General features: G+C 23.3%; 1 protein-coding gene and 2 non-coding genes across 3 annotated transcripts in view; 2 read left to right on the plus strand and 1 right to left on the minus strand.

Moving 5' to 3' along the window:
• LOC122499407 overlaps window positions 1-18,388 on the plus strand; it is a 160,180-nt gene that overhangs the window by 48,458 nt on the left and 93,334 nt on the right. The gene's annotated exons all lie outside the window — the stretch shown is intronic.
• On the plus strand, window positions 14,581-14,653 carry Trnav-aac. Its single transcript has one exon. It is a non-coding gene; the product is annotated as a tRNA-Val (tRNA).
• Trnav-aac lies at window positions 14,941-15,013 on the minus strand. The gene has a single exon. It is a non-coding gene; the product is annotated as a tRNA-Val (tRNA).

The following is an 18,388-nucleotide window of genomic DNA, read 5'->3' on the forward strand; positions in this document are numbered from 1 at the left end:
GTCAAAATTAATCAGGAAAATGTCTGGAAATCAGGGAAAAGTCAGGGAAAAACAAAATTAAATTTTTGTCACAGCCCTGTCGTTGTTTTTTGTGACGTTAATGATCTGAAAATTATGTTTGAAATTTCTTGGCAATATTTAATAATACAGCATTTTTCTCTTTACTGTGTAAACTAATAAATTGTTTTACTTTTGTTTCAGGTAAGTGAGAATTCTTATTGACAATCTGAACGGTTAATTTGGAGTTGCAATTTGCTGTTAGTAGTGTTTTACAAACAGCAATGGATTTTGGAGTAGCACTTTATAGGAAAATAAATGTGAGTACACGAGTTGTATTATTTTCAAATTTATTGCACTATGAATATATTACGAAAGAATTGACCCAAATTAATTTTATTATTTAATTAAAAGAGAAGAAAAAATTTTATTTTCTTTTGCTTAAAAAATTTAAAAGAAAGAATTCGTTAATCAAAATCGGAACATAGTAGAAAACTTTTTTTAATCAAACACTTTAAAGTGCATGAGAGTAATTCAGAAGTTTTCTCTAAATCATTTTGAATGAGTCAAAAGTCAGATCCAGAGAGACAGAAATAAATCTAAGTTGAAAAACGCAAATTAGTGAAATTAGTGCAACAATAATTAAGTGAATGAGATGTTAATCAACAGCGAAATGAATCTAATTATCGTTTATTATTTAAACATTTTAATACAATAACAAGCCAGAATCTATATTATACATCTCGCGGGGAACTTAACTTGTAAAATAGACAGAAGCTTCTTAAGGGCTCTATCAAGTATGATAATTTAACCACGAACCTGGACAATGATGAGACTTTGAAAGTTATGATTCAAGCAAGTTTGTACAAGGAACTTCGCATAATACTTTTCTCTTAAAGTAGAAGCGCAATGCGTCGCAAATGCATAACTTGGTCTCTCCCCCTTTTTGTATATAGTGACTAACACACACACACACACTTAAAAGTTCACCTATTGCAAAGAGTACACATATATATATATATATACCTATTCCGGGAACATAAATCGCGTGAATATCTCTCCGAGTTTCCTGTTCCCAAATGCTCTTCTCTTTACTCTCTTGGCGAAGGGTGTAAGGCAGCAGTTTAGTGAAAGTATGTTACATGCTGAAGATACTTTTCACCTAGCTCATGGTGTTACTACTTGTGCGTATATATATAACACAGTCTCGTATCAAGGTACGGACATGTAGGTACAGCCTAGATCATAGATTAAGCAGACTCTCTCGAGTTTCCGTGCCCTTACTCAGCTTTTCTAAACCTCAACGCGTACACAATATATCTGTATCTATATTGGAAATTTTGTCCCTTATCTCAAACCTCTTGTTATTGTTTTCCGATCTTGACGAAAGGTATATCATTTTTAGATTTATCGGAAAATAATTTCTCCAGTCAAGTTTATGTTGAGGGGATTTTTTTTAAACTTCAAGTATTTTCTCTATATATTTCAACATGCGAGCGTCTTGATATATTTTCGTGAAATTCATATGAAATTTATTAAATTTATTATACTGACACTCAAAAAGAAAAAGGAAAAAAAACTAATTTGATTACTTTTTAACTTATCCTGGGAGTGAACTTTAATGAAGTTTATATGTATACGTTTAATCAATTTAATAATCAACGATTTCAGAAGAGAAAATATTTTTTTTTGCAATTTTTAAGTAAAATTTTTTACTGGAATTTTTTTTTGCAAATTTCAAGAGAAATTTCTTACTTGAAATATCTTTACACTGAGAAAATTTTTTTTTTTAATTCAAAATTAAGTAGCTAACCAAAAAAATATGTTTGAATTAAATATATTTTATGATTGAATTAAAAGAAATTTTTATTGCATCAAACTTATTATGTATAGAATTAAAATTATTATGTTTAATCGGGCGATTGGCAAAAGTCAGGGGAAGAAGGGATTTTATTAAAAGTACTGGAAAAAATTAAACTTTTAGAATTCATAAGAAAATTGTGGATTTTTGTCTTTTTTTGTTTACCCCATAAACTATGAAATGAATTCTAATACAAAAACATCAATCTTTTTTATTTTTGACAATAATTTCCGTTTTATAGAAAAATTTTAGTTATATAAATGATTGCAGAAATTCAATTATTTTCAAAAATTTTTTTAAATCCTCATTAAAAATTGAATTATCTTTATAAATAATAAAACTTTCCTCTGGAATTCAATTATTTTCAAACATTTTAATAAAATTCTTGGAAAAATTTCAATTATTTACAACAATTTTTAAAAATTCTCATCACAATTTCAATTATCTTTATAAATAATAAAATTCATCTTGTAAATTCAATTATTTTCAAACACTTTAATAAAATTCTTGGTAAAATTTCAAAAATTTTCCTCAATTCAATGATTTTCAATATTTATTTTAATAAAATTTCCCATAAAATTTTAAAAAAAAATTTTATTAAAATTCACCAAAAAGAGTTCAATTATTTAAAAATTTGTTGATAAAATTCTTTATGAGAATTCAATTTTAAGAAAAATTCAATTATTCAATAAATTATTTATTTTTGAATTTAAATAATTGAATTTTCGCAATATTTCTAATAAAAATTAATTTAAAAATAAATTTTCGAATAATCGATTTATTATTTATTAAAATAATTGAATTCTTTTAAGAAATTTTACTACTTGTAAAAATAATTGAATTCTTGCGAAGGATTTTATTAGGATTTTTTAAAATAAAGAAGTAAATAAATAATTTAATTCTCGTAGAATTTTCTAATAAAAATTGATTTAAAAATGAATTTCAATTAAGATTTTAGATTATAATTGAATATTAAAAGCATTATAGCGTGAATTTTTAGAAATAATTGAATTTTGAAAGGGTTTCAAATTATTTTCCAATAAAAATTGAATTAAAAATGGATTGCAGTTAAAATTTTAGATAATAATTGAGTATTAAAAAAAATATAGCATGAATTTTTAGAAATAATTGAATTTTGAAATTAACATTTTTGAAAAAGTTTAATTGAATTTTATTGGAAATTATTTCAAATTTTTATTTTCTAATGTGTATTTAATTGAAGAATTTCCGAATAATCGAAACTTCGTAAAATTTAATTGTAAAAAAGTGCAATTCAAAATTCTCAAAGAATTTTTTCAAAAATTAATAAAAATAATTGATTTAAAGAAGAATTTTAGTTAAAAATTCCAGAAAATAATAATTCCGTGAGGTCAATTTCTTTATTATGGAAATATCTCCGCTAATTCACCTTCGAAATGATGATCTTAATGTTCTGAATGCTCAAGTGAACGAAATTTATTTATTTATTCTTCAAATTAAATTTTTATTACAATAGTTAAGTGGTTTAATGTTTTCGGTCTTCGGGAAGGTATTAAATACAAATTAAAAAGTAAATTCATCTTCATTTGTAGCCACATTTCGTTTATTAATTCATTAACCCCTTCAGTTGCAGTTTAATTTTTCTGCAATCAATAATTTTTTTAATTATTTGTACCTAATGGAAAATATTTCGTTCATTTGAAGCTTCAAAACTTGCAGATAATTCACAAAATATATACATTATTCTTAAATATTTTGTTTTATTTAAAAATTTTTAATTTATTTTAATTTTCATATTTTATGTATAATAAATTTTTGTTTCTTAATTAATTGGATTTTGTTTATTGTAAAAAATTTGTTCTTTCTTAATTTCGAATTAGTGTAAATTGAAAAGTACTTGCTGGGAAATTTTTGTCAACATTGGAAAGAAAATTAATTGTACATTAAATACATAGAGTATTATTTGGACTAAAGTTCTCTTTATTGTTTTTTGCGATTGCAAGGGAAGATAGTTCCTTTGAGATTCGTTGTTCAAAGATTCTTTTAGGAAACTTTATGTCGAGAAAGAATTTCTATTCGAGAGGAGGAAAAAAGTAGGAAAAAGTACTTGATTTTACAGATATTTAGAATGTGTGTTTCGATAAGATATCTTAGTTTTCAAAAGACATCTTCTCCTTCAGAAAGCAATCTTTTCAAATGATATATATTTACTTTGATGAAAAATTCTTTTTACAATTTTGATTTCTACTTTCTATATATGTTATTTAATATTTCTTTCAATAATCTTTTTAATTCGTTAATTATTCCTCGAATCAAACACAATTTTTGAAAGATTATCAAATTGAGGCAAAAAGCGTATAAAAAAGTTGCATCACTATAATTTTGATGGGCTTTTTATCTCAATTTAAAATTATAAATCTTTTACTTTTTATTTTAACTTCTTACTTTCTCGTTTTGTTTCTAGCTTTTTTCTGATTAAAAAAGAATAACTTGATAAATCCGACTGTATTTTTTGATACTCTTTGTAGATTATAACGAAAGGAGAAAAATAAAATGTTTTTTCAAGATGGAAAAAAATCAAAGATAAAAAAATTTTTCCTTTTTGTTTTCCACTCTTATTCTTTTTTTTCCAAATGACTTCCAAGTGGACTGGAACTGTAAAAATGGAAAATTATGAAACTGAGTGTAATTAAACGGTCGCTTTCGCTTAGTAATGGAAAAAGTTAATTACTAGACACTTTTTATTTTGCATCTAGTGATAGTCGGGCGTTAATGTAGTCGAGCGTTGATGAGTTTCGTCGCCTTCGATAATTACTGTTTTACAGTTGAATTAAAACTTAAAATGAAAACACTGAAAGTCTTGTTAAAATTTTATTCAATTTATCTATTGAAAACACAGCGTCACTATTTAACTACTTTCTCAACGCTGTTTTTATGTGCGCAACATTAATACATTCATATTTAATATATAGTATAATAAAAACAAAATAAAAAAAATACCTTCAATATAATAAAAATATATAATATAATAATAATAATAATAATAATAATAATAATAAAAATTTGATGAAAACTTTTTTTGTCATTTTTTAAATGAAAAGTAAATTGAAAAATTGGGTAAAAGATTGTTTGGCTTGTAAATTTATTGTTTGTTTGTTCGATAGTTGTTTCTTGGTGTGTACACATAAGTTTGTTAGAGACTGTTTACTGAATTACCTTTTCCTATTGTGTTATATACCCGAATTTGTGAAACTCGAAACTGGGAAAGTTATTCCCCGATATCGTTGACCATCTGTATATGATATATAATATGTACTCTTGAAATCCGAGGCGTAGAAACTTAACTTTAAATAGCACTCGAGGGCTCTTAAATCTCATGTACAAGTTCTTCGCTCTTCTTATATACTCTATATATATACTCCACGTTAACACTCGATTCACGACGGCCACTTAAATTCTCATCTTGATTTCGTCATTACTCTCACGAGAGGATATTTTCCAAAATCAGAAAAAAAGTCTGATACTTAAAAGAAACGTAATTTTCTAAATTAAATTTTCATTTTCCTTTTAATGAAAAAGTTTATTAAGAAAAAAACCTTTGAAATTAATTTTTATTTTTGTTTATTTGCAGAAAAACGTCCATTAATTTAAAATAGTAATCATTTTTACTAATTCTTAGGAATTTTTCACTAAAACTTGGATAAAAAATTATTTAAACACTTTTTTCAATTAAATATTTACTTGAATAAAATAATTTTTATTTGAGTCAATTACATTTTTTCAATTAATTTTAGGGGACGAATTTTCGATAATTTATATTTAGAGAGAACAAAATTCGAAGGTAAACTCTTTGCCCTTTTTTTAAAATAAAAACTTTTTTCGTGCATCTGGGAAAAAATAAAAAAATAAATAAATAAACAAAAAACAAAACGACAGAAGAGTAAGTAGAATTGCATTTAGAAGTTTAAAACTTCTTTAAGAAGATTAAAACGTTGAATTCTGTATTCTGAAGTATTTCTTCATCAAAAGTTATTCCCTGGGAGGGAAAAAAAATCACTGATAAAAGTTTTTCTTTATAAATAGTATGGTGGAAAAAAAAGAGTCACGGGGGCAAAAATCTATTTCGTTCCTCGAGATTTCGACTAAAAGAATTATATCTTTGTGAAAAGAGGTAGAGAAAACTGCAAGTGGCTGTAAAATATCAGTTGAGGTGTAAGCGCCTTCTAAAATACTACTTAAGCTGGGCTTAATTCGTTGCCTGCAAGTGTTATACGAATCTTTGTTAAATTATCGACCCAAGAAAACGAAGGAGATAGTGGGAATAGGCTAAGAGGGGAAAATCACAATTATGTTCTGTTTATTATCAGCTAAATTTTCAATTTACCTTCTCGATTTTTCATTTTTATACATTTTTTTTCTTTTCTATTAATTTTTTAAATATTTTCCTTTTTTTTTTTGATTTTTATATATTTTTTTCTTTTCAATTTTTCTATTTTTCTTTTCATTTTTTTATAATTTTTTTCTTAGGGAAAGTATTAAAAAAATATTTTTTAAAACCTATAAAAAATACTACAAAAAATACTACTAAACAGAATTGTTTGCATTTTACTATAAATTAATAAATATTATTTTTTATAGTCCTTTTTAGTCATTTTTTACTAAAGAAAAGTGAATATTAATATTTTTATTAACAATTTTAGTCGTTTTCTTGCTAAAATAAAACAAAGTTATAAAAAATTACTACTAAGCAAAATTGTTGCATTTTACTAAAAGTTAGTAAATATTCTTTTTTACTGACAAAAATAGTAAATAGTAATATTTATAGTAACAATTTTAGTCGCATTTTTTGCAAAAACCCACAAAAAAATAATAAAAATTATTACTACTTAACAAATTTGTTACACTTTACCAAAAAATTGGTAAATATTATTTTTACAGTCATTTTTTACTAAATAAAAGTGTATACAATTCTCAAAAGAATTTTAGAAAACAATAAATAGAAAATTATTAAAAGATTGAAATCAATTAGCAAAGAAATAGTTTAATTTTTGAAAAAAATTCTAAATCCAATTAGAAAAAAGAATAGTATAAACAATTATCAGAAAAGTAGTTAAAATAGTATCAAAAAAATAGTAAAAAGCCATTATCAGAAAAACAGTGAAACAATTATTAAATAGATGGTAAAGAAAAATTAAAAAAAGAAAAACAATTATAAGCAAAATAGTAAACAAAATTTGTTAGGAAAGTAGTGTATTAAATAGTAGGTATAAAAATCGTATAAAAATAGTGATAAATAGTCAAAAGAGTAGTAAAAATAGAATTAGAAGAATAGTAAAACAATTGTTATAAGAAAATAGTAAAGAGAATTTCCAAAAAAAAAATTATTGCGAAACTAATAGTAAAATAGTCAAAATTGTAGTAAAAGTATAATTAGAAAAATAGTAAAAAAAATATTCGAAAAATAGTAAAACAATTATTATAAAAAAAAAGTTAAGAAAATTTAAGAAAAAAAAAATGTTTAGGAAACTAGTACAAGAAACAAATAGTAGATATAAAAGTAGTATAAAAATAGTACAAGATAGTCAAAATTGTAGTAAAAGTAGAATTAGAAAAATATTAAAACAATTATATATCAAGAAATAGTAAAGAAAATTAAAAAAAAAAAATTATTAGGAAACTAATAGTAAAATAAAAGAGAGGGTTTAAACTTTAAAGATAGTACAAAAGTACAATAAAATAGTCAAAAGAACAGTAAAAATAGGATCAGAAAAATAGTAAAAAAATTATTAAGAAAAACAGTGAGAAAAATTTAAACAAACAAGAAAAGAAATTATCGAAAAAAGTGTATAAAAATAGTTTAAAAATAGTATAAATGTAGTATAATAAATAGTTTAAACATGTAAAAAATATAGTCAAAAGAGCACTCTAAATTTAGAACAGTAAAAATATTTACTAATTTAAAAGCAAAAAGTCATTTACTAATTTAAATTAATAAAAGTATTTACTAATTTAAAAGCAAAAAGTCATTCACTAATTTAAATCAGTAAAAATATTTACTAAATTAAAAACAAAAAGTCATTCACTTATTTAAATTAGTTAAAATTTTTTACCAATTCAAACTTAAAGAGTAATAAAGAAAGAATATCGGAGAAATATTAGAAAAAAAAAAATTAAAGGATTATTCAAATCACACTTTATTGAAGACTTAAGTGAAAATTGAAAGAAAAATGGAACTGGCAAAATTCCTATATGCTGGAATTTATTTTTTAACTGTGGCCAATTCTTTATTTTCTCCCGGGTCCGCGGAATTTTCTCCTCCTTCTCTCGATCTCTTTATCTTTCCCAACCGATTCGCGTCGTCGGTATCTTTATAGACGAATGGAGCAACTGAATCGCTTTGGAAGATTATCCCGAGAATCCGGTGGTAGTAGCGTGGGTAGCTGTAAACGACATGAACGTAAACCGTAAAGGACGCGATGGTCGAAAAAAACCACGTAGAAATAGATCCAATGCGCTGAAAAGTAATTTTGCTCCCATTTCCATGGGAATCGTGCCAGTTTTATCGATTTACTCACATGTCCTACTCGGCTGCGATCCATAAATGTAAATAAACCTTGTTGCTTGCACTTTTATGGGAGAAAATCTCTATCCATAAAATACCAATGTTCCTTAAAAAAAGAAGATGGATAAAAAAATTATTATTCTAAATTAAATCAATTTTTGTATTCTAAATTTTTTGGTTTCGTATTTCTAATTTTTTTGTATTCTAAATACAAAAAATCAACTAGTTTTCTAAATTTTTTTATTATTTATTATTATTAACTATTATTAATAAATAAGCAAATAAATAATAGGTAATAAAATAATAAAATTAAAAATTTATAAGAGCAAAATTTTTCTGTCAGGAAAAATAAAAATACCACACATTATAAAAGTGCGATAATTTAAGAGACACTTTTTCGGACTCTAATTTTAGTGTAGTTTGTACATATATTATAGATATTAAGATGGCTCTCAGGTTAGAGATGGACAAAAAATTGCAAGTGGAACTCGTCTTTTACGATAAAGGATTGACCCAAATACATGATGATGTTTTGACTTCCAACGCGGAGAAAGGAAGTGACTTTCCATGCAACTTTCGAGCTGCAACTTATAATACTTTATAGGAAAATGTACCTTGACTATAGCCAACGGCTCCATTTCCGGTTATATTCCCATTTTTTTATACATTCGATATTCAGTTATTATTTTTTTTCCCTTCTATTTCTTCATATCTTGGAAATAATATTTTTACCTCTAAATCTTATTAGGAATCTATATATTTATGCTTTGAGAAAAACTGGAATGAAATAAGTCGACTTTTCTTTATGGTTCTCAGTAATATTTTTTTTATTTTATTTTTCATGCTCAATTTTTAATATAGGTTTTTTATTGGAATATAATAATAATAATAATAATTATAATAATAATAGTAATATTTATTTAATTTATATAATTATTTATTTATTTCTATTTAATTAGTTTTTCTGTAGATATTAAATTCAGACAAAAACGAATAAAAAATCTGCAGAAAAATTGTATATATTAATATTATTTCAATAATATAGTAATATTTAATAATATAATTAAATTAATATAATAATATTTTACTATATGATTATAAATATTATTATAAATTATAAATATAAATATTATATTATAAATTAATTTATAGAGTTGTAAAATGTTTAATTTACAATAATTATGACTTTTATCGCGTATAGTGAAATTCTCACAAATTTTCAATAATATTTAAGAATATGTCGTTCATTTTGAATGTTTTGAATTTTTTGTCCGTTAAATTTTACTATTTTTGCGGTAAATTTTGCTATATTTGAAGTACATTTTTATTAATTTTCACTGAAATTGATTTTTGGGAAAAATATTATGAAAAAACTCTCTAAATTTTGAATTAGTAAAAATTGAGGCACTGATTCGCATTATTAAGAATTTTTATACTAATTTTTAGACATTTTTTACTATAACATTAATATTAAAAAAAATAACTACTAAACAGAAATGTTATATTTTACTGATAGTTAGTAAATATTATTTTTTATAGTCATTATTAGTCATTTTTGAGTAAAAAAAGTGAATATTAATATTTTTATTAACAATTTTAGTCGTTTTTGGTTTAAACCCGCAAAAAAAGTAATAGAAAAATTATTACTAAACAGAATTGTTACATTTTACTAAAAGATAGTAAATATTATTTTTTATAGTAATTTTTTGCATTTTTTACTAAAGAATAGTGAATATTAATATTTTTATTAACAATTTTAGTCGTTTTTTTGCTGAAACGAACAAAAAGTAATAAAAAAATTACTACTAAACAGAATTGTTACATTTGACTAAAATTTAGTCAATTTTTATTTTTTATAGTCATTTTTAGTCATTTATTATTAAAAAAATAGTGAATATTATTTTTATTAACAATTTTAGTCATTTTTTGCTAAAACTCACAAGTAAATTAATAAAAAAAATTACTACTAAACAGAATTGTAACATTTTACTGAAAGTCAGTGAATATTCCTACAAATGTGATTTAATTGCTTAATTTTGATTAATTTAGATTTAGAGACTGAGAGTTAAAAAAAGAAGATTATAATTCGAGCTTTGAAAAATTAAAAATTCTCCTTCATTTTTTGAAACGGTAATAAATTTTCATTTCCATACCATCTTTTACTTCCCATCTTCATTATCTTCTTGTTCTTCTGCTTGGCGAACTGCTTTACATCGAGTCAACGAAAGTCTTTCTTGCAACTTTGTTTGCTCTTTCTCTCTCTCTTTCTCTGTACTTGAACTGATAGGAGAAAAAAAAGGAATGTAGAATGATTTACAGAAACAATTACGAGTACAGTCGACTGCGACCTGATCTTTAATGAGATGCGAATTAATTTACTCATCTTCTTGTACCTCTCTTTCTACTTTTCTCTCTCCATATATATATATATGTATACCAAACATCATTTATTTTCTTTTTACCTTAAGACTTAGCAATTTATTATTTAGACGAGGGCTTTTAGTGCAACTACGAATTGTAGATGTAGCCTGAGGAATAATGAATTGTCTTCCTTCACTTTTGCTTTTTAGAAATTTCACATTTTCTTTAGAATTCCTCTTTTTTTTGCATTTAACATTATTCGTGTTTTATTAATTACTGCGGAATTGTAATGTTTCTATTTTTAGAATTTTTTCCCTTTTGGACTCTCTGGAGGGAAGAAAAAATTTTTTAAATTGCTTTTCAAATACAAGGGAGATAATAAAAATAAAATACTTTGGGGAATTTTAAACTCTAAGGGGTAAAATTACCCAAATGATTAAGTAAAAAAAATAATTTAAAAAATAATTTAAAAAATAATTTAAAAAATAATTTTAGAAATAATTAAAAAAATAATTTTAGAAATAATTTAAAAAATAATTTTAGAAATAAGTTAAAATATAATTTTAAAAATTAAAAAATTATGTCTATACCTGATTTAAATTTAGAAAGATTATAATTACATTTTCCTTTTAAGAATCGTAAAACGTTAATCAATGCTTTGCACCGTATATAAAAATTTTAAAAAAGCTATTTTAAGATTCTACATTTTCAAATCTGAAATAATACTTTTTAAAAATTATTTCCACTTATACTTACTACTTATACTTATCGTATAAATATCGACCGGAAAAATTTTTAATTGAAATTCAAAGTAATTATAACCATCAAATAAAACTAATTTAAAAAATCCATTTTCATATATTTATAAAAATAAACCAATCTTTCATTTTTAAATATATTCCGCATAAACCATAATTTCCGCTCTGTATAGGATTTTTTTCTAATATTTATTTTTATATTTTATCCCTTTTTTATTTTAAAAAAATATGTAATGGAAAATAAAAAAGGTGATAAATATAAATAATTCTATAAATAGAAAAAAAATCTACTCAGAGCGAAAATGATAGATTGTGGAATATATTTTAATAATAATAACTATTATTATTACTATTATTAATTATTAACTATAATAATCTTCGTAATTCATTCTTTCTCTCTGTCTGTCCACACTTTGAAGTTAGTTTTTGTTAAAATTTTTTTAATTTTTTTAAGAAGTAGGAAATATACCCATTTTATTGCATAATTTTTATTTCTCAATAACAATATTGTTTACAAACTCATTTTTCATTTTGGGAAGAAAATCATTAGATATACCCAATTCTTAATATTTTTGTAAAAAATTCTCAATTTCCATAAGGAAATAATTTGCATCAATTTTATTTCTTAATTTCAATTAATTGTGTTAATAAAATTCAAAGTTTTTTTTAAAATAAAGAGAAAAAAATAGTTTATAAATTATATTTGTCAATTAGAAAATTTAATGGAAAATGAAAATTTTAAAATTTTAAGAAAATAAAGGAAAAAATGTTCTGTTAAATTTATTTACGAATAACTGTAATTGTAAATATATTCGAAAACAATAATTTTATTTTTAAATATTTTAAATATTTAATTATTATTATTCTTCCATAAAAATTAAGATTTTCAAACATTACAAATTTAAACCTTTTTGAAATTAATCAACTTTAAAAATATTGTTATAAAACAAGAAGAAATCAATCACTCCGAGTCGAAGACTTCTTTTCTTTCTTCTTGTTTTATAATAATTAAAGTGGATCGAGTGTTAAAATCATTATTTTATATTATAAGAATTTGTTACTGTAACTTCTTCAAAATTATTTTCATATTTTCATATTATCTAAAATTTAAACTAAAATTAATTTTCAAATAAATTTTTATTAGAAAATTCTACGAGAATTCAATTATTTAATTACAAAAGTAAATTATTTATTGAATGATTGAATGTTTCTTAAAATTTAATTCTTATAAAGAATTTTTTTGACGAATTGTAATAAAATTTTTTAGAATAATTACATTTTTCAAGGAATTTGATTAAAATTGCATTAAAAATAATTGAAATTCTGCGATAAGTTTTATTATTTCTGAAAATAATTTAATTATTCAGAAGAAACTTATAAAAAATTTGTAAATATATTTGATTTCCTGTGAAATTTTTATTGTTTATGAAAATAATTAAATGTTTGGGTACAATTTTATTAAAAATGTTTTTAAATAATTGAATTCTTTTGGGTAATTTTATTAAAATAGTAGATATTGAAAATCATTGAAATGAGGAAAATTTTTGAAAAGAATTGAAATTTTGACAAGAATTTTATTAAAACTTTTGAAAAGAATTGAAGTTTTGACAAGAATTTTATTAAAATTTGTGAAAATTATTGAATTTTGAAGAATTCTTTTTTTCTAATTAAATTCATTCTACATATTCATATTTTATTTTTATAAAAAAAAATTTGAATTACAAATTTTTATGTTCTAATATTTTTAAAATTGCTAATTTTATTTAAAAAAGTGTTTGAAAAGTCTGAGAAGTTGCTAGTTATTATTATTTTTATTATTGATTTAAAGACAATATTAAGAAAAATAAAATAGGAGAAAAAACTGTGACAAGTTGGAGGAATGAATTCTCGAGAAAGTTTTGCGATAAGAAAATGTTTCACGTATTCGTGTTAGGTATTGTAAAATATACGTGATCACGGAAGCATAAAAACAATAAAGCAATGTACGTTCTCCATTTGTCGAACTTTAGGTAGAAAAGCCACAGGGAAAATCTTGGGGTGGATCTCACACTACTTGGTGTATGGATGCGAGACATCTCCGAATGTCCTGTGTGAAATCCTGACTTAAGTTTCTTATTCCTTCTTGTCTCCTTCCCCATATAAAGGACTTATTGTCGAGAAACAGAAAACCGTTAAATCTGCCACTACCTATCAGAAAACTTTGGTTACTTGCAACTTCTGATACATACATTCTTTTCTCATTTCGAACAAAAAAAAATAATATTAACTTCCAAGTGGAAACAATACTTAGAAAAATTCTTTTATTTCCTACTTAGCACAACTCTGAAAATTTAAAGGAAAACTTGAAAAAAATTCTCTTAATAATTAAATTCTATAAATCAAAACTAATTTCATAATTCATTTTAATTTCTTTCAAAAAAAATGTTTGAGAATGTTTCAACTTTTTTTTTGAATGCTCCAATCTAATGGTTAATCCTTATTTATTTAAATCTTGAGATATTTTAAAAATATGAAACTTTTCGAGTGAAATAAATTTTCAGTTTGATAAAAAAGTTCTTTAGTGTATTTTTAAATAAATTTTTTTATAATTATAAATGCAAAATATAAAGGAATTAATCATTGAAATTGGCTTCTTTTCGTTTCCACTTTCAGCGGTACTCGATACTTTTAAGCACACTTCACGAAACGATCGATGGTTTTAATTACAAATTCTTGGATTAAATGGGACAAATAAAATTGGCTTCGACTCAAGAGTTTAATAAAAAAAGCAAAATCTATATCTTTCGCTTTTACCCACCAAATCCAATTTTGTTCTTCGAATCAAGACATTCTTTTAAAATTTAATAAAAATATTTTTTTTTACTCTACTTTGAGTAATTAATACTTTGCATAATTAAATAAATGAAAAAAAATAATTTATAACGAAGTTAGTAATTTCTGTATGGAAACAAAAAACTAGAAAGTAATTTCGAACGATTTTCTATAAGAATAGAGAAAGAGAGTCTAAGAATAATGATTCTGGGTCCGTCCAAGATTGGTCAGTGGTCAATGATTGTCACAATGTTTCCGTGGTGTAGTGGTTATCACATCCGCCTAACACGCGGAAGGTCCCCGGTTCGATCCCGGGCGGAAACATTTTTTTATGCACCGGGAAAAAATTTCCAAATTTTATCTTTGTAGTAAAAAATGGTTTTTAATTTGAATTAGTAACTGATCTTTTGCTTTTCAATTAATAAATATTACTAATAAACTTAATTTTATTTAATTTATTTACTAACTTTTCTAATTTATTAGTAAAATTACTACTAATTTTGTTTTAGTAAAATTTAAATAGAAATGGTAATAAATAATAATTTTATTAATAAAAAGTAAATTTTATTAAAAAGATAAAATTTGGAAATTTTTTTGTTGGGCATAAAAAATGTTTCCGCCCGGGATCGAACCGGGGACCTTCCGCGTGTTAGGCGGATGTGATAACCACTACACCACGGAAACATTGTGACTGACGTTGACCACTGGCCAATCTTGGATGGACCCAGAATCAGTATTTTTAGACTTTCTCTTTCACTGCTCTCAAAAAATGGTTTGAAATTACTTTCTAAGTTTCTGTTTCCAAACATCAGATTTTACTAAATCGTTCTAAATTTATTAATTTCAGGGTTGCAGAAATTCAATTATTTTCAAAAGTAATCAACTTTTTTGCAGAAATTCAATTATGTTCAAAAATTTTTTAAAAATTCTTATTAAAATTTCAATTATCTTTATATAAATAATAAAATTCTTCTCCGAAACAGGAATTCAATTATTTATAAATTTTTTATAAATTTCATCGTAATAATTCCATTATTTTCATAAACAATAACATTTTTTTACAAAGATTCAATCATTTTTGTAAAAAATAAAATTCTTTTTAGAATTTCAATTATGTTCATAAATAATAAAAGTCATCGCAGAATTTCAATTATTTTTAAAAATTTTATTAAAATTCGTCGAAAGAATTCAATTATTAAAAAATTTATTGATAAAATTCTTTATGAGAATTAAATTTTGAGAAACAGTCAAATTACTTTCGAAAAATTTTATTGAAAATTTTATTTCAAATCATTGAATTCATCTGAAAATTTTGTTATTCATGATATTAATTGAATTTTTGCGTTCAATTTTATTAATTTTTTTTAAAGATAATTTGAAAATTAAATTTTAATTCAATGAAATCAAATTTTGTAAAATTTTATTAAGATATCGAAAATATTTGAATTTCAGCTAAAAATATCATTATTTGTGAAAATAGTTGAATTCTTACGAAAGATTTTATGAAAATTTATGAAAATAATTAAATTGTTTCAAAGAATTTTATAAAAAAGTTTGGAATTGTTTCTAAGAAGAATTTTATTAAAAATTTTAAGAACAATTTTTTTATTTCAACTATTAACGAATTTAAAGTAATGCAAATTTTCAAAAAAAAAAAAAATAAATAAATTAAAAAGAAAGAAAAAGGTAACTTTTAGTGTTACAAATTTAAAAAAAAGTATCTAAATATGTTCCTTTATTATTTTTCTCTAATTTGAAACAAAATCAACTCTAAAATTCAAAATTGAGTTAATAAAAATAAATAACTATATATTGTAAAAATAAATGTCACTAATATAAATCATAAGGATAATATTATTTTTTAATCAACAATAAACTATTGTCCATAAACATATAAAAAATAATTTACAAACTTTCAAAATGCTTAATTTACATTTTTAATTTTTAATTTTTATTACAAGCAGAAACATTTAAACATATTTTGTTCGTTTGAAAGTTCAGTACCTTTTTTTAATGTAATAATGAACTAAATATGGAAATTTATTGTTATCATACTTTTTTTCAATAATTATCTAATGAAAAAAATTTCATTTAATGGAATTTTTGTTTGCAAAAAAAAAAGGAAAATTACATTACAAAAATGAGATATTTATTCATAAAAGTAAATTAATTTCACGAACTCGAATGTTTTTAATTTAATTAAAAATGAAGTAGATTCTATATATGAGGTTTTCGTGGTACACGAAAATAACCCCCGGATTTTTCATTTCATTGCATTATTTTAATATTATTTTTGTACAATTCTTTAATTTTTTTCTCTACATAATACACAAACACGGAAAATTACTAATTTAGACTTCTCGCAAACCTATAACGAACAATGGCATAAAAAACCCAAATTTGCTTTATTTTTGAACAATAAATATTATTTTCTCAACGTATGGCGCCTGCGGTCACGTTGTCAGTAATGAATTCCTCTTTCATCCATTTACCTTTCTCGATTATTCAAAATTACGTGGCGGGGAGTTCATTATCAACATAAATATTCATCAACGTCCAAGTACCGTCGTTGGGTGAAGAGAGGGGGGAGGGGGATGGGAACGTATATGATTTGATTTTGACGGAGGAATGGGCAACTTGTACACAAACATTTCCCGGGTTGGTCCATTTCGGGGAAAGTGTTGTACAACAATTGAGTATATACGTATACAATATACATAACGTGGTTGCATGCGATCACACTTGCCGATTAATATTAATCATGAGATTAGGCTGTGTCGAGGCACGCACATAATCATGTATTGCATGTAACGAGCGAATTATCGCCGACACCAAGCTAGTTCCAAACAATCGAAATCCTTTGTGAAAGTATTCAATATTCATATTGATATGTAAGTGTGAGTGTGAGTGTGAGTGTGATGCAACACACGCTCTGCGAACCTTCTGTTTACAATACACTATACTTGAAATCGAATTATCACTTTTGGACATAATGTCATTGAAACAATCAATTTTAATAAATATGTACCGCCTCTCTCTCTCTCTCTCTCTCTCTTCTCTATCTTCATTAACAAATAATATCGATACTTGAAAATGCATTAACGCTGTAATTAATTTTCCTTGTTCGATTTCAATTTCGTTTTATCTATTCATGTTTCGTTCTAGATAGTTTTTTTATTTTTATTTTACAATAAGGGAAAATATTGTTGCTGTATTCTTAATTCAATTCTGTTCAAATGTTACCAATAAATACTGATCGAACAGTACAAAGTTTGAACCTCAAGAGGATTTTTACTGATAAAATCATTTTTACTAGTAATCACTGTAGTGATTACTAGAAGATTTACACTTTGAGAAAGACGGAAATGAGTGTTTTTTTATTAAAAATAAAAGTTGACAAGATAAGCTAACTCATTCGTAGAGTAAAAATTTTACCGATTATAATCAATTATTTAAAATATTCTAATAAAAATTCTTTGAATAAAATTAATAATTTTCGAAAATTGATAACCTTTGTTTTTATAAGAATTAAATTATTTTAATAAATAATACAATTAATCGCAAGAATTCAATTATTTTTAACGCAATTTTAATTAAATCACTCGAAATAATTGAATTATTCTTTTAAATTTTCATAAAATGATTAAAAAAAATTATTTCCAAAAATTTTAATAAAATCCGTTGCAAGTATTCAATTATTTCTACCAATAATAAAATTTTTCACAGGAATTCAATTATTTTTATAAATAACAATATTAATCACGAGAATAAAATTATTTTCAAGAGTTAGAAAATTCTTTTCAGAAATTCAATTATTTTCAAAAATTAAAAAATAATTCTCGTCATGATTTCAATTATCTTTATAAATAGCATAAATCTTCGCAGAAATTGAATTATTTAAAAAAAATTGTAATAAAATTTTATGCAAACAAATTTTTTTTTGAAATAATAAAAGTTTCCCAGAATTTCAATTATTTAGAAATTTTTCGCAATTGTTCAATTATCTTTACAAATAATAAAACTGTTCTCAGTAATATAATTATTTTCATAAATAATAAA

This window comes from Leptopilina heterotoma, unplaced genomic scaffold (genome assembly GCF_015476425.1).
Source record: "Leptopilina heterotoma isolate Lh14 unplaced genomic scaffold, ASM1547642v1 Lhet_167, whole genome shotgun sequence".
Classification (NCBI taxonomy): Eukaryota; Metazoa; Arthropoda; class Insecta; order Hymenoptera; family Figitidae; genus Leptopilina; species Leptopilina heterotoma.